Here is a 22,658-nt window from a genome sequence, read left to right as displayed (position 1 = left end):
CCCTGTCCAGCCACAACTGTTATGAGCCTGATAATGTAGCTTTAGATACACGTTCTAGTATAGAACCTACTACAGTTTTAGTCAGGTCGTGATCTTTTAGAAGATTGTATAGAGATGCTGCTATACTTCTCGTTCCCACTTCGACTGCATATAAACTAATCACATAGCCATTTTTCATTAATACGCATGGTCTTTAGGTATATTTGTTTCTCATAGTATTATTACACGTTTTGTTTCTCATATCATCTATACTATAGAATCTAGGTAGAGGTAGTATTTCTAACTAGGCCACAATGCTCTCATCATTATCGCATTAACATCTATTGAGTAATAGATACCCTTATGTTTACAAACTGGAAAGTATAAAACAATTAGTTCAGTAAGATTTTAATATTAATACCCAAAAAGCTGGTATAAAATATGATCCGTATAAGTATTAAAAGCGACTTATAGAATTTTTCCTATACATTATAAACGAATTTCATGAAACGTACATATTTTATAATGAACCAATATAATTATCAGTGTTCTCTTGATGTGATTAATATTTTATATGAATATTAAAATACGGTGAAGTACTGGCTGGTTAGCACATCGTTAATATTTTTCCGGATTTTTCCGGATTTACTGTTTTATAAGTCTTTTATTTATATTACACTATGCAGTCGGATATTTTCCTGCAAAAAACGCGCGAATTATTAATATAGTGGCGTGAAAATCAAAAATATTTGCGCCAGTATATTAAGAACTAGCTGACCCGCGCAACTACGTCTACGTTTCATTTCCCCACCTTTTACAATATTTTTCATTGCAGTTCCGCTCCTATTGGTCGTAGCGTAATGTTATATAGCTTATAGCCTTCCTCGACAAATGGACAATCCGACACAAAAAGAATTTTTCAATTCGAACCAGTAGTTCCTGAGTTAGAGCGTTCAAACAAACAAACTATTCAGCTTTATAATACACATATATATTTATTTATTTTTATTTTATATTTTCAGATAGAAAATCTAGATTTTACATAAAATATTAATATATCTATTTGATGTTTTTATGTTTACGAGTTATCAACGCTGTACGTTTGTAAACTAGGACTAGTGTTACGTCTCTGCAGTGAATACAGGGAGAATGTTAAAAGCAGTGATGGATTTGTACCTTGAAGAGGTGCGGAATTTCCCATACACAGCCCAGACCAGCTTAACGCATCTGTCGATCTCGTTGTCAACGTAGCATAAGTTTTATGACCAGTCATTTTCGTCTTAGATTTTCTCACTGGCGACAGAAACAGAACTTAGAACATCATAATATTATAGGAGGTGAGAACAGAGATTTAACAACAAAGATCAGAGATGTAATTATATGTATATAATTATACCTATGATGTGATTTTACAAAAATAGTTCTCAGGCTTCATAGTTAGAACGAGAATGCCTAGTAAGTTTTATTTAATATTTACAATATTTAATAATAATAATATTAATAAAGCATTTTTATTTCCATATCTAACAGTATGTTCTTACAAATAAAAGTAAAATATGGTTAGTATATATTTTTGTTCGTATGATCTACTTATTAGTGTTACAGTCATACTATTTGTGGATATGGACCCCTCTTTAGGAGAAAGCCTTCTCCGTTTTTTCCAAGATTCTCTGTATAAGCTCATAGTTAAGGCGACGCCGTGATAAACAATTATTTAAAATTCGGACACCGCGCCCCGCACCTCTGGTATACTCCCGTAATTTTACATATGGGCGATCGGCCGCCATGTTTGAAAACATGTAGGTTGTTTCAGTATGTAAAAATAATGCTCGCTTTAATATAGAAATAATGTCTATAGAAATTTATTTCCAATATTTCTGGCCAATAACGACGTTTTTTTTATTATACCCTCTTTTCCATATATCAACGTCAAATTGTTTGTTTTGTTTAATTTATCCAATCGAGGGAGGCAACTCTACAACATTTTACGTTATTAATTTACAGTGAATCAATTTTAGATTAACCAAATTTATGCCTAAAATATATTCACTGTTTTCCAACGAAGCTCCACATACATCAAAGTCTTTGTTTGTGCAATTTTTATATTTAAATGAAATTTCTACAACTGAGCTTATCGCGTATTTGTGGTTTACTGAAATATGGTCTTCATCAAAACCGCTTTATACTTCTAATTCTTCGATTTCTATTGATACCCCGTCCAAGTGAAACGGAAATCGAAATCTTGATGTCCTGAGCCGAGGTTCGAACGAGGTTCAGTAGGAACGAACTGTTCTACAGTTTTTTTAATTAATTATTTGAAATATGTACCTCATTTATTTTTATGTGCATTTAGTGAAAAGCTGAGACTTTTCAATTTTATTTATTTGTATACTAGATAACTTAACAGTTATTATTTTATAACGTAAATGTTACTTATAACAAATATGTACCATAACAAAGTTATAGGCATTAATTGACGCCTCAGTTTGGTAATACTTTGAGTGATCATTTAGAATTTAAATCAATCTATTAACAGACATTAATCGGGGACATCAAATCAATGATTGAATACGGTTGAGTTTAACTAGGGATCGTTAAGGCGAAATGTTTTGATTACGACTATTGTAAGTTTTGTATTACAGGAACTACAATTGGAAAGGATTCAATACCATTAAATTTGCTTAATGACTTAATGACATTCATCATTAAAATTCCAGAGGACTTTTATAATACTTAGCATTAAATTTAACTAATTAGATACTTTGATTGATCATTAAAATTCCAAAAGACTTTCTTTTTAATGGTTGATTATGAAATAGTGCTTCCGTTGCTCTAATAGTTTACGCTGAGTACCAGTGGAGGATGACAGGGTGAGCATGAGGTCAGGGCCCATGGTGACAAATTCACCAAGAATTTATCACTATGGATTAGAGTAAACCGCGTGGACGTCAGCCTGACATGGTACATTGCTAACAATGTGGTTATTAGTCCATATTACTAACAATTCCCTTCTCCCAATTCTAGAGGACTACCTATCGTACCTGTATCGTTCCTTCTGCCTATATCTGCAAAACGCTGTAATTTCACTACCATATCTTATAATTAAACGAAATTGTAGGATAGGAATAGCAAAACCTAACTCCAATCGCGCGATGGAAACTGATAATCTAAAAAATATCTATAAATAAAAACTTTAATATTAAAGATAAATTCATGAGGTATTTGTTATTGGCTTTACTAACTATGTAATACTATATATTGTCTATAAATTGTATAAGCTGTTGATTACCTAAAATAAATAAAAAAAAAATAAAAAAATATTTCTTACCTACTCATTAAAATATTATCAGGATTTAAATAAAATAACTCCTTTATTTAAAGTCTCTAAAATATTAGTGGAAAAATGATATGTAATCGTCCGTAAAAACCTATTAGCTAAATAACTGTTAATTAATTATTATTTCTCGAGGGAGGTACAACAAATAGACAAACAGTCCTTATTACATATTCTGTGGTCGTTCAGACAACGATATAAACGTTCTAGACTGGTATAAATCTATTATTACCGAGGTAGACTTTATAAAAAGTCGTCTACGTGAATATCTCCGTCTGATCTATTTCACCCATTAAGCAGTTTGCTTTATAAGATATTGACTACTCACCCCGGCTTCGCATGGGTGTACATGTAGTATGTATATAAACCTTTCTCTTGTATCACTCTATCTATTAAAAAATCGCTTCAAAATCCGTTGCATAGTTTTAAAGATTTACGCATACATAGGGACGGACAGACAGCGACAGCGACTTTGTTTTATACTATGTAATGATGTTTAGGTTGAATAGTGAGATAAAGTAGTCACACAGATAATGTTATAGATATTGATTATATACAAACTGATTTTGGCTAAATATAGTTTAACTAAAGTTAGCAATTCGTTTTATGGTAATTGCGTAAGGTTTTACAACAAAATACCAGAGGCTATCTGTCTGTAATCTGTCTGAAAAAAGATTTAAATATCGTATAAAACATTTCCTTTGTAAAAAAGCATAATATAAAATTGAAGAGTTCATTAATGATAATAATGTTTTTGCAGAAAAACTTAAAATTCATAGCGCTGACAAGTTACCTGATTGCGCTAAGAATGAGTGCGTAGCGGTTTCTATGTTGATTATTGCATGCCTCTTACTTGTTATTGTGTAATTATTTATATAAAAAAACATCTATTCAAGAACAAATGTCTTGCTAATTCTTCTTGTGATGAAACTGCGATCCGAAAGAGTGGTAGAATAAAAAATATGACTATTCAAAAGTGCTTGTATTAAGTTTATTTGAACAAAGATTATTTCTATTTCTACATAATACCATCATCCTCTAGAATATCATCCCGTATCACAAGAACCACATGATAATGTGATACACATGTTGCTGTTCGTTGGTAACGGTTAACACTACCATCAGATCAACGGTCAACTTATTTACTGTTCCATTTCTTAAAAAAACTTAATACTGAAAAGAAATCATTGGGCTCTCTAAAATATGGTCGAGCTCATTGATGGCTGGCTGTTACGTCATAGACGTCATACTCGTGAACGAGTGTTGCTTGTAGGCTGGACTAGTCTGCTCTAAACACTACGACTAATTTAATCTTATTGTGTATTTAATATTTGATCGTAATAAATTACTGTTACTTGGTAGTTTGTATTTACATATTTCGGATTAAAAATGTAAAGTTACAACGATTATTCAAAAGAGGAACACGCAAGTTTCTTTCTTATTCTTCTTATGATGAGACAGCTTACTAAATGAGCAGTAGATTAAAAGAAGGATAACTATGGCTATTCAAAAGTGCTAATATTAAGTTTATCTGAATAAATGAATTTATATTCTATTCTAACCTAAATGAAACAGAAATGATAATAATCAATCAAGGATTCGATCAAGAAATAAAGTCTGCCCAACCTATTTAACGTTACACTGACCGGACCCATAAAATAGATAATAGCTATCTCATAAAAATATGTTATTGCGCTATAAAATTTCCGCTCCATAATTTGTTAATAATAAGTAAAAAAAACTTACGAAGGGAATAAGAAAGCATTAAACTAGAATATAATGGAAAATATGAAATAATATTGTGCCTACTAGTACTTGTAGTATTTCTGTCAACACTCGGCACCCTTTCATTTTGTTTGCGTCTCCATATAACTTGATTTAATTCCAGAGTAAATCAGTCCGCATTACGACTCCGCGTTCAATATATTATACTTGTTACTAATAAGCCATAGCTTATTAACAAATAAACTTAATAATGTACAAGAAATAGTACAATTATTACACCTGTATACTCAGTACCTAGATACTACAGGAAACAAATATATTATGTAGCGACACCTCATCACATCATACATAATGCTACAGTGATTACCGTCACGCTACAATATAAACATAATAATTACAATATATGTAATATTTACAAAAATTATTACATTTAGGGCCTCTATTATGTACCTAATAAACAAATTACATATAGTTTTCTAATACTTCTAGGGCCATATTCCTATTTTTTACAGGGAAAAGAGTCCTGGATATAGTTTATAATGCCATCTAGTCCCAAACTAAGCAAAGTTTATGTTATGGGTACTAGAAAACTGATAAAAATATCTATATATGATATACATAGAAAACATTCAGACCAATAAAAAAAACAACTATATATAGTACATGAATATAAATGTTTATGGTACGGGGATCGACCCTACGACCATTAGAAGTAAAATGGCATCGTAAACCCCTAGATCATGAAGGATACTTACTCCAACTTGTCAACCACCTACTCTTTAGTCATTTTTTTATTGAGGGTATTGGGCTATACAGGTGTTAAGACCTGTAGCACTTCGATCTACATAGATCTTTTTTTTTTTCGGACTACTCTAATGCTGTTGGCCGTGGCTGGCCTTTACAGCTTCACCGGACGTTATGGGGCGAGTGCAGATGTCACTCCAAACCCGCGGAATGACTTATGGAGCGGCTGAAGGCCAACTCCTGCCTGATGGATACGACTTTAGTCTGAGGGCACCACTAGGGGTTCGAACCTCGGCTCAGGCCGTCGTAATTTCGATCTCCGTTTGAATTGGACGGGGGATCGATCGGAGGGGAACATAGATCTATTGTGCTCGCCCTTTTTAAAGTTCGCTACCTAGACCGGTCAGGGACAAGAATTGAACTATATTCTTAGAAGCGATGGATTTAATTTCCTCAGGATATAGTGTATACTTTCCAAAGAAGACGTTTCGTATTATTTAGTCTATTACGACGGTACTGGTAGTTGTAATATATAGTACTACTGATAACTACAGATCTTTCATCTCAAAGATAATGATAAAAAAAAATGTAAGGCTTTATTGATTTAGTAAAGTCGCTTCGTATTTCGTGAACAGCAAAAACGACAGTGTCGTTTGAAGACACTTATCCCAAAACAAAATACGGGTTGTAAATCTACAAGTAAGTTCGTCAATTGGAAACAATAATTCGTATCCAGTACTCGAGGATTATAAACAAGAACAAAATATTATTCCAAGTTGACTTTTGTTTGGCCAGACCATAAGTTTTTAAAAGACCTTACACAAACTTTTCAAGCCGGAATCCACTTTATACAACTCAAACTCGACTTCCAAACATAAATTGGTTTGACAGCACAATGAAATGAAAAACGGAGCGAGTTGCAGCGAACACCTCCGTGAACGGTGTGCAACTTTTAATTGCAAAGTTTGATCCAATCTGAGCGAGCATATCTTTCTGGCTACAGTACGGACGGCGCGCGTGAATACCTTCGTTAGGACCTCTCAGTTTCATTGGGGCAGAGGGCGGGCCATTGAGCTACGAAGCTTACTTCAATCTGCTGTAAATCTTAACGAAATAATTAATGACCTCACCCGAGCTACGGTTGACTTTCCTAAAATTTATTTACTTTCCTGCTTGTGGGTCTCAAAAGCCATCTTATTAATATTATATATGCGAAAATTTGTGCGCATAGATGGATGTTTATTACTCTTTCACGCAAAAAATACTGAACGAATTTTGTTGAAACTGTACTGTACAGCCTATGTGATATTATGGTGTATAAGCTATATGCTTATACATCAGAATATCACATATCAGATATCACCTATAAACACGCGGGTGAAACCGTAGGCACAAACACACATGCTAGTTAAATATAAATCTTTTCGAAATAATAACAACAATTAAGAGAATCCTGTGAATTTTTATTTCCGAAGCGGAAGATCTATATTTGTCTGGTTTCTCTTTCACCAGAGAATCTGTAAAAGAAGAAAGTCCACACTAGAAGGGAAGACCAAACTAATCAAACTACGTCAAGCAAAATACGAAATTGAATGTCGTATCTACAATTACAGAGCATGATGGAAGATCGTGGATAGTGGCAAGAGCTCCAGCGAAACCGTGGCTCTTAAATAGATGGCGTTAGCTCTTAAATATTAACATTAATTGTGAATGAAACGGTGGTAGTTACAACTTCATTTAAATGTACATAGGTACTATTCAAAGTTATATACACGCGAACATGCATCTATGCATTTCGAGAAACTAAACTTATTATGACTTACTTCTCAAAGGAATGGATAATTCTGGAGATTGTTAACCCGCAAGGAGCGTACGCTGAACCAATAAAGGGTCATTTATTAATTCAATTATTAAATCTTTAATCATTACATAGTATAAAAGAAAGTTACTGTCGCTGTCTGTCCCTATGCATGCTTAAATTTTTAAAACTACGCAACGGATTTTGAAGCGGTTTTTTTTAATAGATAGAGTGATTCAAGAGGAAGGTTTATATGTATAATACATGCACACCCGTGCGCAGCCGGGGCGAGTAGCTAGTACAGTATAAATGTATCATATAACATACATTATAGAGTAAGGTCTTAAAGCTTAAGCAATAGCTTCCAGACAAAGAAGAATGAAGATTACTAATTATACTTGTTGGCGACCGACCGCAACCGACCGAATTTAAAAATAATAAAAATATCAAAAGAGTTCGCTTTTGATATTTTTATTATTTTTGAAGAGTTCTTTTTTATATGTCATGTTATTTGATATACTTCAATTTATTGTATCATTCTATTATTGTCTTTCGTATAGTTCGCAATTGCACATATTAATATATTATATTATTGCAAACTACGTGTTTTCATCATTTAGACACCCATACAGTCCACCGATCCATTACAATACTATAATTGACAAGAATAACAATAATATACATGTATATATATATAATTAATTTATAAAGCTAATGAAATATCACATCTCCCGTCAAATTTGATATTATTTGAAATATCTGTAATGAAAAAATATTAAAATTAAAATATTATACTACTGACTGTTATTGAAAGCGTCTTAGACTAGTGGATTAATACCCCTACGTGAGTTTAAATATGGTTGACATAAAAAAAGCTTTGCCTGTCAATTCATATTTCTAACTCACTCTCTGGTTAAGGAAACGCCGATAACAGAACCAAAAATTAACACGAGAGAAATCACTACGATGCCTCTAAAGTAACCCATCCATATTAACAGTTATAGTAGTACCAATGTCGTATATTAGCTCTTACTAGTGACGTCTGCTTTCTTCGAGATAATATAAACCCTAAGTAACTCGTAATAAAGTTTATATTCACGTCAAATATCATTAAAATCAGCTCAGCCGTTTAGTCGTAAAAAGGTTGTTTATTTGTTTACAAACTGTGAATAAAATATTATTAGTATTAAATATTATAGAGGAAAATCAAATAAAAGGTTTCTCTCCGTCAAACATACAGTATACATTTTTAATAACACATCTCAAAAGAGCGAAGGAAGATTATAAGTAAACATTGGAAGGCTATCAAAAATTCAATCCTATATGCCGCATCAACATTTTTTCCGACATTTCCAAGCTTTTCAATAGGAGCGAAGTTAAATTGATCATTCAAAAGTCGTATAATAGGCACTAGAATGGCTCGTGGCACACGGGGAGAGAGCCAATAAGACTGAATCCTTTTTGTGATCCAGATACGTTTCTCAATGGATCTTTCCAGGCTTGTGTAGTTCGTAAACGTACTAGTTTAGAAGAGCGGTCCAAATGGTAAATTACGTAAACTAGTTCGCATTACAGTTTCCGCTCTTTAGGTCGTTTGATATAACGCAAATTAAATGCTTAAAAAAAAAGCAAACATATTTACGAGAAAAAATACTAAAACCAGGTAGCCAGAAGTAGACTGTGAAAGGTCATCTGTGGAAGTATCTCAGTCTCACCTATTTCTACTGCCAAGCAATTTGCTTTATAAACTAGGTTCCAATTAGGCAGTAAAATTAAACGATAAGAGCTCTGAGCCCTATATCTTCTTTTAATGTTGGTACAATAAAGTATTACAAATAAAAAAAACATAAATAACTTAGTTCTCTGGAATAGCAACGCATGAGTGGTATCGTGTTTCACATGATAGCGTGATATTCGTGATGCACGTAACACGTACACGTAATGTTACCACTTACCATCAAATGGGCCGTCAGCTTGTTTACCAATCAGATTACAAAAATAATGGTTATAGATTAAAGGCCTTAAGCCTATCTCTGACTCGAGTCAGAAGCAAACGAACTACATCGCAAGAGAGCTGCGAACTAAATTGAGGGAACTCAGTCGCGATCTATTGCATGCAAGACTAGATCTTTCGAGTCTATTGCTTTGTACTCCAAAGATATATCGAGTATTCTGCCATTGATAAGTGCTGGGTGTAACTACATGGTATAGAACTAATTAAAACTAAATACACACAGTATTTATTTACAGACATTTATTGATATATAGACGCAACCATAAAAGTGTTAGGAGAAAGTTCTGCAGTAACAAATAGTACCTAAATTATTTTTATTCTACATGATTATTACAATGATATACCATAAATCATAAAATATAATAAAATTCATTTTTTAATTTGCTTACGAAAGTAAACATTCTTTTTTATATATCTTAAAAATAAAATTACACTTTTTGAATATAGAACGGCGATGATGTTTTGTTTCTTTTTATAAATTGATATACATTCTTCATGATTTTTCTTCTCGAACATTCTGCGGCGTCACTAATAAATATATCAAGTGCACAAAATGAATGAACAATGTTTTATCTTACTATTATTATAAACGCGGAAGTTTGTGAGTGTGGAAGGATGGATGGAACTATTTCAAGTAAAACTTCTACTGAATGGATTTTAATTAAACTTTTCAATAAATGTAGCCTATAGGTCATTCTATATCAGAATAACTAGTACCTACACAGATAGTATTAATATAATTATAAACATTGCAAAAATTCCATCACCAACCAAATCATTTATTTAGTTTAGACTTTATATGTAAAACTACACAGTTTATATTCAGCATAGAATAGAATAGAATAGAAAAATAAAGGCATACAATCACAACTTCCCAAACAGGGAAGCCAGAGGCTTTGATAACCGTCCACGTTATGATGAGCATCATACTTAACTTGCCAAAAATACGTTATACACCCTATCAGTGGGCGTACTTACCATCATGTTACAGATTAAGTTAGTTTCTTTTTATCTATATTTTTTTGTCTATTTGATACCAATAATCTTTGTCTAATACCTATGTAAACAAAAAAACTATTATTAAAAAAGTATAGAACAAATTAGAATGAGCAATCTTCCTTAATTGCCTTATAACTTTATAGAAATCCTTTGGAAGTTTAATAATAACGTTCTATGTAGTAACAGTCTAGAATTATTATTTTTCCTTTTCTCTAAGAAAATTATCGCCGACGGGAGAGCTGTTCACTATAATAATATTATTATCAGCCCCTATACATTCCATTTGTAACACTAGACCAGTGTAACGTTTATATTTCCGTATATATGGCACTCACAATGATAAAAGATATGCCTAAATAAACTTTATAAAATACATTGTCTTTTCGGCCGGACCACGATAAGACTACCCCAAGTTAATCTCACTATATCCATCAATTTCTATATGAAAACTGTGTGGAAATTATTCAGAATGGCTTTCTATAGTCCTATTCAAATATGAGAGGATACCAGTCCCAAGACAGAAACGATGCAAATTCGTAGTCAGACGAATTTTAATGAAGGTGAATTGTGCGAAACGGTGTTTTTTGGTTTGCTTAGGATTGTGTTTGGTATGTATATTTTTTGCTGACTATCGTGTGTTATGAAAATAGATAGTTTTCAAAGGATATTAAAAATAGTAAAAAATTCTATAAATGAGATAATTTTTGAAAATAATTATAAGATAATTTTCTTATCCATACATAAATCTGTGAACTGGTATGGGCATGTTATGCGGAGGAACGAGGACCATGTCTTATGGAAAGTGTATAATATGAATGTGGATGGATGTAAAGGGAGGGGACGCCATAAGAAAAGATGGATGGATTGTGTGAAAGATGATATGAATAAAAGAAGAGTATGTTCAGATATGACGACCGATAGAGAGCAGTGGAAGAGAATGACATACTGCGCCGACCACAAATAATGGGATAAAGGCAAGGCAATTATTATGATACATCATCATATAAATATGTTATTGAGCGCGTCCGTTTTTAGTACTATATTATTTAAAAATCAACAATAACCATCATATGCCCCATTGAATAATGTACCCAGTAATTGTTGTGAATTTAGCTTAAGTAGACTTAGTATTTATTTTATTTAATATAGGTATTTACTTATTGGAACTTTGTTAAATTTATATTTTATTCTGGCCATTATCGATAGAAGACAACTTGAATGTTATATTTAGAAATGTCTTCTATTGTTCGCGAATTTTCCTATTGACATGTTGTTGTCAGCCTTACTAGTTTTACCAAATATATAAATTTTATATTTATATTTCGCTATATTTATTGCTGCTGTGCATTCAACCCCTACACTGCTTACAAAATTTTATACAAATCTTCACGGAAAAAACTTAAGACGAAAATAAGTAAACACATTTAAAACACAACAATGGTTAATACATATTTTGGGTGCATTTCCATTTTTGTCCTAATAATAACTGTATAATTTATTTGCTATTTATTTCCGGATTTATTTTTATTGTCTCTTTATATTTGAACCTTGCTGAAACTAACATTAGTAAACAGTAAACATCATGCTGACGTTTGAACAATTTGGTAAAACATAATTTTGTTATTCTCGGAAGGTTTGTATATGTGTATACGCAATACATTCCAGTATATATTAGTCTATATATATTCCTATACCATTACTAATGTTATAAATGTGAAAGCAGGGATGTTTGTTAGGCTTTTACGCAAAAACTACTTAACCGAAATTTTGTATGCATCTTCTTGAACATAGGACACTTTTTTAAAAAAAAATATATATTTTTAATGGATTCAATGCGAGTGAAGCCGCGAGTAAAAGCTAGTATAAAATATATATATATATTAATGAATCCCTATTTCCCTTAGTCACGGCATCATGCGTGTTTCTTATTGATAAAATTAAGATAGACATGCGGATGTTTTTTATGTATTATAATTGTATACGTAATTATACCAATGCGAATTCACTATGATTAGTTAAGACAGGGCAATGTGTATCGTATTAGCTTGTTACATAAGTATATTATTGATACTTGTCAGCCAGAATCCAGCCTGCGTTGTCTCCTTTACTGTCTGTGTAAAGATGTTTGTACAATTTTTATATCATTATTTATTATCAATGAATAAATTGATTGAAACCTATAAATATAGACATCGGGCAAATTAGCGATATTCCGAAGAGAGATCAAATTATGAAGGCCTGGCAGAAATGTTTGCTTTCAATAACATTAACAAAGCGCCAAGCAAATTTGCCATACCGAAATAGATTGTTATCTGAATTCTAATAAAATTGTAATAATATCGAGTTTATATTTACTTATTTGATGAATACAAAATTATGATTAGACTGTCTTCACTAAGTTTATCCAAGACTTTGGACGAAGACTGATTTTTTATCTACGGTATTTAAAAAAAACATCTATTGAAAAGAGCAATACACAAGTTTCTTACTCATTCTACTTGTGATGAATCTGCGTTCCGAATGAATAGTGGAATAAAAAACACGACTATTCAAAAGTGCTTGTATTGAGTTTATTTGAATAAATATTATTTCTATTTATATTTCTGTGTTTGTATTTGTACCTGTACCTTAATCTGTATGATGGGTTTCAGTTGGAGAATGACATATAGCAGTAGAGTTACAGAGTACGGAAGTATGACGTAAACCTCGGAAATGGCAGTGCATAAGGGGCACGAAGTATCATATTTGTTACTTTAATAATTACAACAAAATACATCAAAATAAGTTTATTACAAAGTAAGTTAAATATTAAATAAAATTAAAAAAAAACAGTTTGTTATATATCAGGGTAGAGTAAGCCTTAGATCATAAAATATATCTTACACCTCAAGTTCTATAAAAGCCCACTCTCCTCGGTCTTCACGGGTTACCAGCTATCTTCTTCAGCAAATCAGTTCAGCCCGCTATATCGATATCAGCTACATACGGAGTCACTTGATGACGTAATGCTGTTCACGAATATAGGGCAGGTTTGCCACTTACTTCGAATGTGATGTCACTTATTTTCCATTACCACTGTAAAATATAAAAAAGATATCATGCCTAAATATTCGAATATTTTCCGGAAACATAAAGAGTTCTTTTACTTTTAAAAAGTATTTAGTCCCATACGTATTCACGAAAACCACTACATCTTTCGTACCAAATTATAGCTATGGCTACCATAATACTGTGCTATAACGCAACTGGCTGGCGTCAAAAACATTTTAAAAACATTGAACAGTACTACCAACATAACTTTGAAATTGGAACTACGACCTCTATGTTTATATACAATATATTCCATAGTTCCTGTCTAGTTATCTTATATTATTTTATGTTTAACAGCTCTTTTTATGTGTATATTCTCTCTGAGCTTATTATTATGCAGTGCAACATTTCGACATTTGATTACACTCATTTACAGTGTTTATTTCTTAAACTGGCAACACTACATTACCGTTAAGACTACCGTATACTTCAGAGAAATTAACTAGTATCATAGTTGAGTAAATATATCAAGAGTACTTAAGTACTATTAAGAATTCTCGTCTGCAACATATTTGAGGGTACATCTGATAAAACTAAATTGCAGAACAAATAATCTTACGTGTAGCACGACCAGATCTCGTGTAATAAACATTAAAACTGGCAACATTATTTCTGGTTTGTTTTAATTATTGCCAGTTTTGGAATTGTGCGTAGAAACACACTCAATTCTTAAGATAGAAAATAAATATATAGGGTTAAAAAAGTAAAACACAAATTTCCTGCTCGTTCTATTCTTCTTCTAATACTAGTTTTTGCCTGCGACTTCGTCTACGTTTCCGTCATTTTTCGTAAAATAAGTAGTTCATCTAACATTTCCCTTCACTATTCTGTTCCTATTGATCATAGCGTGATAAAAAGTATACTATAACCTACCCAAGAATAATGAAGAAAATCCAATTTTTTGTTTCTATAACGAACAAGATAGACACAGACCGACAAAAATTTTACTCATTGCATTTTTGGCATATATATATAATCACCCTCTGATAGTTATTTTGGAAATGTATTTCAAGTACACAATTGACCTCTCTACAGATTTATTATAAGTATATAGTTATATATATATATATACATATATATAGACTGTTAAAAAATAATGACTGTTCAATAATGCTTAATTTTGAATTTATTTTAATAAAGAAACTATTCTATTCTATCGTTCATTTTCATTTCGGTGAACCAATTATATCTTACCTCAGTACAATCAAGTTCATTTTAATTATTTTCAGTTTCTAAGTTAAATGCAAATGAACAAAATGACGTAATTCATTGAAGTATATATTCATGTTGTGCTACTGACATTTTGAGGTTTCTTTATTTTGAAATTGTAATACACTGTGGTACAGTTGTGTAAATGTTTACATTTAATTAAAATCTCTAATGGCTTTATATTTTGTGGATATCTTTTTTTACAATAAGATACCTTTTTGCTAATGTAAATAAGTTTTTTGTTAGAGTTGATGAGTAGCATAAAAACGTATTGATAAAGATTTTCTTCACATATCCTTTCTGTGTGCAATATTATTTATGTAACTACAATAGCAATCAAGCAGAAGTCTTACCTGATGGTAAGTGGTAATCCTATATATGTACATGAACAGAACTAACGAACGCGAAAGTTTATAAATATGGACGGAAGGATGGATGGATGTTTGTTACACTTTCATATAAGAACTACAGAACATGTTTATATGAAACTTTACAGTAATATAGCTTATCCGTTAATACAACACATAGGCTACAAATTTTATGCTGGTAAAACCGCGAGCCAGTTAGAGACAGTTAGTAAATAAAATTAGCAGCCTAGGTCAGTTCATACAGCGCTATCTAGCTAAGCAATTTATTGTAAATACATATATAATATACATAGAAAACACACAGATGCAAACAATCGTACTCATAAATACAATGTTCGCAATGAAATACAATGTAATCTTTATTCAAATAAACTCATTACAAGCACTTTTGAATAGTCATATTTTGAATATATATATCGAACCCGCGATAGTCGTCAGTAGGACGGTGTGCAAAACCGCTACACCATCGATGCCATTCATGGTCTAATTACAGTAATGTCACACTTCAAAGGCCAGAATAGTTTTCTTAAACGTTTGATGTTAAATGATTCAACTAGTGAGCCTAAACATTATACCACATTTCTTAGAATTTACAGCGAAAATGTTTTTGGAATTAAATTCGTCTCTCTTTGTCTATTTATCACAAAGAGGTCAAGCGTTAACAACGTAGCAACAATTCTTATAAAACATTGTTCTTAAGACAACATACATTTCAAAAACTGATTAAAAATCAACAATGAAAGTAATAACACCCATTTATTATCTTTTTACATTTTTTATTAACAAGAAACGACAGATAACTATGAAAGAATAGACGAAGAGAGTTTATTGTTCATCTCAAAGAATGATAGAGCTATGCAAATTAATTAATTATTACAAGAAACAAGAAAGAGGTAACAATATGGCCATATTGTGTTTAAAAGGCGGGAAAGAATTAGTGTCGTTGATTTTTTATATCTCCAGTTCTAGACCACACGCATTGTTACCATGTTGAAAAATAAAATAAATAATAGACAATCATGTTTTATATATTATTCAATATATATTTTTTATATTACTGCTTTAATTTCCATCTCTAAATCGTCCAATCAGAGTTTTACTCGTAAGGTTATAAACAATAGTCTTATTTTAAAAAGACTTTTTGAATTTAAATATTTATATTTTTACACTAAATTAGTGAACACGAAACCAAGCATAATAATATGTTCACACGATAAAATTTAGGCAGATTGGTCTCAAACGTTAGCCAAAAAAAGAAAAATATAATAAAGGTAAGTGTAATATTGTTGGTTTTTTTTAATAAAACGTGCATAAAGTGCTCTATTGTTTAACAGAGTAGAAAAAAAAACATAAGCTGGAGCATCATATTATTATTTGCATTTGTATCCAGACCAGGTCAAGTGTTACCATTCAGCTGAGACTCATAGAAACACGTGAATGGGAACTGGCATATTAATTAAATACAAGAATCACGTATGGAATTCATGAAAAAAAGTATTTTACCCAAGGTTCATATGTCCTAACAACTGTCTATAAAACTCAAACAATGAACATATGTATATTATTTCAATTAATTAATTCAAAATTGTAATTCTTTTAATACACATAATATTTACAGAGCCTACAAAGAGCTTTTTAAATTTGAATGTCTTTGAAGATTATGAAAATAACCACAACAATAAAATATTTGGACTGTATATATATGCAATCGCAAATAGCCTTATAATGTATTTAAAAATAAAATTATTCAATTTGAAAATAGAACATCACGCGTAGAACATATGTATTTATTTACACACACTTCTCGAATATTCCGTGGCACTTCCAATATTTTATTATTATATTACGAACACCAATATTCCTATATCAATCAATGTGTAATAAAGTTATATAATAGTTAATACATGATCAAGGGACGAAAATATGTATCACAATATTTCTGAAGAATAGAAGGATATAATCTTTGAACTCAAAACCTGAGCTAAGGCTATAAGGACATACCACAACATTCCCAGTCGGTTGTAAAGTTTGAATCGCCTTCGAGTAGGCCGAAAACACGTACATTATAATTATAATAAGACACAGGCCAAAAGAATTTATAGTAAATATAAATTCTCAAATAAAAAAAACTGCAGTAGGTAACCAATCAGGACGCTAGGTATCGTCATATAAAAAAATCATAACCTATCCAGTATGTCCTTTTAACTTTGCAGAGAGAGCAAACATGCACTTGCATAGTTTTTATTACGATTATAACAGCGAAGGTGTTTTACAAATTTTTCTTTTTGCGCATTTTTTTCTGTAACTTTTGTTCTGTATTCCAAATTCACACAGGTTCAAGTGGCGAAAATATATATCACAATATCAAAAAAATAGAGGGGTATAATCTTTCTACTTTTGTACTTAAATCTAAGGCTATAAGGACATGCCACAACATTTCCAGTAGTCACTCAGTTGTAAAGTTTGAATCGCCCTCGAGTACGCCGAGCCGCGCCAAGGCCGCCTCGGAAGGTCATCTCAAAATTACTCCACTTTAAAACCTATTCAATCCAAAGTTAATCTCCAGTCGAGAACTCCTCAATCGGCCGCTTCAAGTTTCATAAAAAGTCATTCGCTTCTCGAGTGTTTTTTCTTCTTATTTCCTCTGTTACAAGGAGACAAATTTCAGTGTCTAAACTGAATTAATTTTATGTACGTGGATAGATATATAATGATTTCCATTATTTATAAATAGGCTAATGCAGATCTAGCTGGTCTAGTGGTTTAGCACACTGCTTTACTTTTCTTCTCTAATAGTCGATTTCTCTCACGGTGCATAAATTTGTATTCATAAGTATGATTGTTTGTATAGGTCTGGATATTTTCTATGTATATTACGTTTGTAATTACAAAAATATGTACCTAAGTATTTACATCAGTTCAGTGTCCATCCATAATAGAAGCTTTGCTTATCTTAGGACTAGAAGATGCTACGTGAATTATCCAACGTTATTTTATTATTATTAAAATTTTAAAAATAAACGTTAAAGGTCATGAGTTCAAATCTAACCGCTTTGTAGACACCTCGATAACTTAGCCAATATTTGTTCAGCACTCTAAAAAAACAACTGAAACAATCTTATTTTGCGCGTGTAAACAGTTCAGTTCCTCTTAAAATAAATCAATAATATCCAGATGTTTCAGAACCTCAGTGTCGTAGTCACCCCCCCCTGCTCCTTTACCCCCCCCCCCCTTGTATTGCGAGCCCAGACTCGCGGAAACAGAAGTTTCCAAAAACTTTGTACGTAGTCGTTAAGATTATTATTATTTTATTTGTAACAAGCTCTACCATAAGCAGACCGCCAGTACGAAATATATTGATCATCATAGAAGTTTCTTTTGAACTATTCTAATGATGTTGGCCATAGCTGGCCTTTACAAGTTCACCATACGATAGGGGGCGAGTGCAGACGGCACTCCAAACCAACTACTGCCTGATGACACGATGGACTCTGAAGGCACATCAATCTGTTAGAAAATATTACAGGTTATTATTTCATGTTTTCTTATTAATAATAATAAACTCTTTATTTTTACAAGGGAAATGGAAACGTCATGGAGATCCGCACGTCCTGGGAGAGGCGCACGAATATTGCCAGACTCCGGCTAAAATCCCTTGGTGTTTTCTCCGGTCGCTACTATGACTAGGTTTAAAGGATCGAATTCGCAGTCTACCGTAATAATAACCTACCCAAACCTAGTAACAAGCTAAGCAGTGCTTGTATTATGGGTTAGACAACTAATATATTAGGTTGGAGGGAAAGTTCTGTCGTATTTTAATAAAAATATCAAAGGTTAATTTACAAAAATATGTATTTCATTTTATATATATGCTCCATTATTTTGTTACCTGTTGCTATCTTTCAGATAACCTATGAATTCCTATTTTGTAGAAGTTCTCGTTCTTGGAGTTAAAATAGTCAACAACTGCCTTAGAAACATTTTTAAAAGACTTGAATACTTAATGAAATACTTAGATTTGTTCTGTAAATGTATACATAATATACATAGTAAACAGTTAGACCAATACAAACGATCATATTATAAATATAAATGTTTGCATAATACGAGGAATCGAACCCGCGACATTCGAAAATAAAGTGGTGTACGATAACGCTAGATTACTGAGCCTATCGTAGCTTTTAATGGAATGGTACACCCGCCTGCGCTAGCGGTGTACGCTAGAGGAGCACCAGTGGAGGATGATAAATTCAAAAGAAATTTGCCACGATGGTTTCCAGGTTGGTTTCACTATGCACGATGGCTTATATAGGTCGACCCCTACGCGGTTTCTTCGCGTGGAACTCGTCCTATATAGTACATTGCTAGCAATGATCACACAACTATCACTACATTACTAACAATCGCTTTCCTCCCATAGCTGGGCGGTTTTAAAGAAGGTTTTAAGAAATATGTTAAAATAACGTAGATTGTGAGTGACAGTTGTAAAAACTAATTTAAATTTGTTTAGTGGAACAAGATCGACAAATAAACTTTAAATTTAGTTTCTTTGTGTTACGATAATGTAATTTATGTGTATTTTAATGTTTAAGTTTAAATAAAAATACTTTGTTTTACTGTGCAACACATGCTCTGATTTGTTGAAAAACGTATTAATAGATAAATTGTCTCATAACATATTAAATTAACTCTTAAAATTACAAATTTTTAAATTTAGTTTTTAGGATAAAAACTTTACAATTGAAGTTCCAATGATTGTATTTTTTAGTTATTTACGTAAATAACAAAAATAAAATATATAGTATAATATTGTGCACCTAGTGCAATACTGGATTAACTCAACATTTTTAAATTTCTGCATTTAGACCTTAAATTCAAATCCTAACAGTAGATTTTCCAATGATTATAGTTTTTTAGTTAATCCAATACGGTACTAGTCATGGGATATATTCGCTTCCGCTTTATTTAGGAAATCAATAGAAATATTTCCATGTACATAGTTGTTAGAGGAATTTGTAACGCAATTACTTATCCTGGGTGCGATTCCGGGAAGTAGAGACTCATCTTAAATATAACCTAGATTACAGAATAAAAATGTTCTTTCTGCAATTAAGTATAATTGGTCATTATGAGGGGACGGAATTGAGAGAGAGCGGCATAGCCTAGATGTTTACCACCCGACTTACACAAAGAGCGTAGATTCGAATCCGATCAACATTATCTGCAAAACCTCCACCATGCGTTTTTTCAGAGATTTGTTGCTACGTACACTTATGGAATCACTTTCGAGCAATGGTATTGAAACGATATAATGCCTTATTTCTTATTATTTTTTCTTAAAGGAACGGCACTGCAATTCTCCAGGTTTTGCGGGTCCTCTTGGGCGGCGGTAACTTGTCAGGTGAGCTTGCATGGGGTTTTTCAAAGGTAATTAAGGGTCGGCAAAGCGCGTATTACACCCCTGGTGTTTCAGGCGCCTATTGGCTAACGTAATCTTTTATCATTAGATGGGCGGTGTAGCCGACGTGCCTCGCAGCTTTATTTAATTATTTAATAAACCTACATAATAAACCGAAACTATTAAATATTTATAAAAATACACACATAAATATATAGAAATAACCATATAAATATATAAATTAATACTTACCTTTTACTCTTATCTAATATATGTTTTTTTGTAGTATGTACCTATAAGATTATGTATGTTACTTACCTGTATACATCCTCATTTGCTAATTAAATTGATCCCACCCCATGTGCATAGATAGTGACCCCTATGCAGTTAACACTTCCCTCACACCGCAGGCGAACGCGTCCACTATCCACGCGCTATATATGAACAAGCGACACGGACAGCTGTAACTTCAATCATTGCTTCATTCCTGAATATTTCAGTACTCCTCGCTTATCTGTATCGGCTTTAGGCGGTATTCTTGATTGCCACTATAATAGTATAAAAAAACCTGCACCTTCCTATACCTGTTTTTTCTCGTGTCAATATACTTTCCACATAATTAAACCACAGATTTTCATACTCTTTCTTAGTCATCTAAATCTCATTGTCATAGAATAAGGTGATAATGTTTGCAAAAATCTAAACAAGAAAACTTGTTTTTTTAATTAATTGATTTTTATATTGAATAAACTAATATTTATTAATATTCTAATGTAACTACCATATATATTTCATATTTATTAAATAAATGATATTATTCCACAAATTATTATTTAGATGATAATAATGGATTGTAATATTTTTTTTTTTTGTTTAGAGCCAGTGTCATACTGTAATTATAAGAGTAATAATGTAATTTAAAATATTGTTGTAATTTTTACACGCCTTATAAGCCGGAGCATGTTTAGAATTATTATAGTTTTAAGACCATATTGTACACATGTTCCCGTATATAAATTGAATTGATTCAAATTCAAATTCAAATTCAAAAATCATTTATTCATGTAGGACATTTTGGCCGCTTATGAACGTCAAATTTTTACATTATAATTTTATTTTTTTCCCTACCGTCCAGTTCGGTATATAGATCCAATTGAGAAGAACTGGCAAGAAACTCAATTGAATTACTTTTTTTTTAAAGCCAGTTTATTTACAATGTATATTTATATAGGTGTCTATGTCTAACATTAAATGAAAATTCAGTGCATGAACAACTATTGCCATGCACACTCGTCATTCAAGTAATCGTTTAGTGAGTAATAGGCTTTGCTCAGTAAATATGATTTAACAGATGTTTTGAATTTATTTAAGGGTAATTCCAACATATCCTTTGGTATCTTATTGTAAATTTTTATACCTATTCCCATAAAAGACCTATTAACTTTTTCTAAACGATACTTGGGGACAGCAAGTTTGTCTTTAAATCTTGTATTAATATTATGAATATTGCTGTTTTTTGGAAATAAGTCAAGATTTTTATGAACATATAGGATATTTGAATATATAAATTGAGAAGCAACGGTGAGAATATTTGCCTCTTTGAATTTCTCTCTTAATGAGTCACGACTCTTCATACAGTAGATCGCTCGAACGGCACGTTTTTGTAATATGAATATATTTTTAATATCTGCCGCTTTTCCCCATAGTAATATTCCATAAGAGAGTAAACTATGAAAATAACTAAAATAGACTAATCTAGCAGTATCAGTATCAGTGTACTGTCTAACCTTACGCACGGCAAAAGCTGCTGAACTTAGTTTCGCTGCAAGGCTTTGAATTTGTGCACCCCATTGTGTTTTATTATCTAGTGTGATTCCTAGAAAGACAGTAGATTCTATAAATTCCAGAGATTCGTCATTTAATTTAATATTGCAATTAGTATTAAAACTTTTAGACAGAGAGAAATTAACACATTTTGTTTTTTTAGCGTTTAACATAAG

This window comes from Achroia grisella, unplaced genomic scaffold (genome assembly GCF_030625045.1).
Source record: "Achroia grisella isolate CSIRO2021 unplaced genomic scaffold, CSIRO_AGI_Agris_v1 utg821, whole genome shotgun sequence".
Taxonomy (NCBI): Eukaryota; Metazoa; Arthropoda; class Insecta; order Lepidoptera; family Pyralidae; genus Achroia; species Achroia grisella.
The sequence above is the reverse complement of the archived record's forward strand: the minus strand, read 5'-3'. Positions refer to the sequence as shown.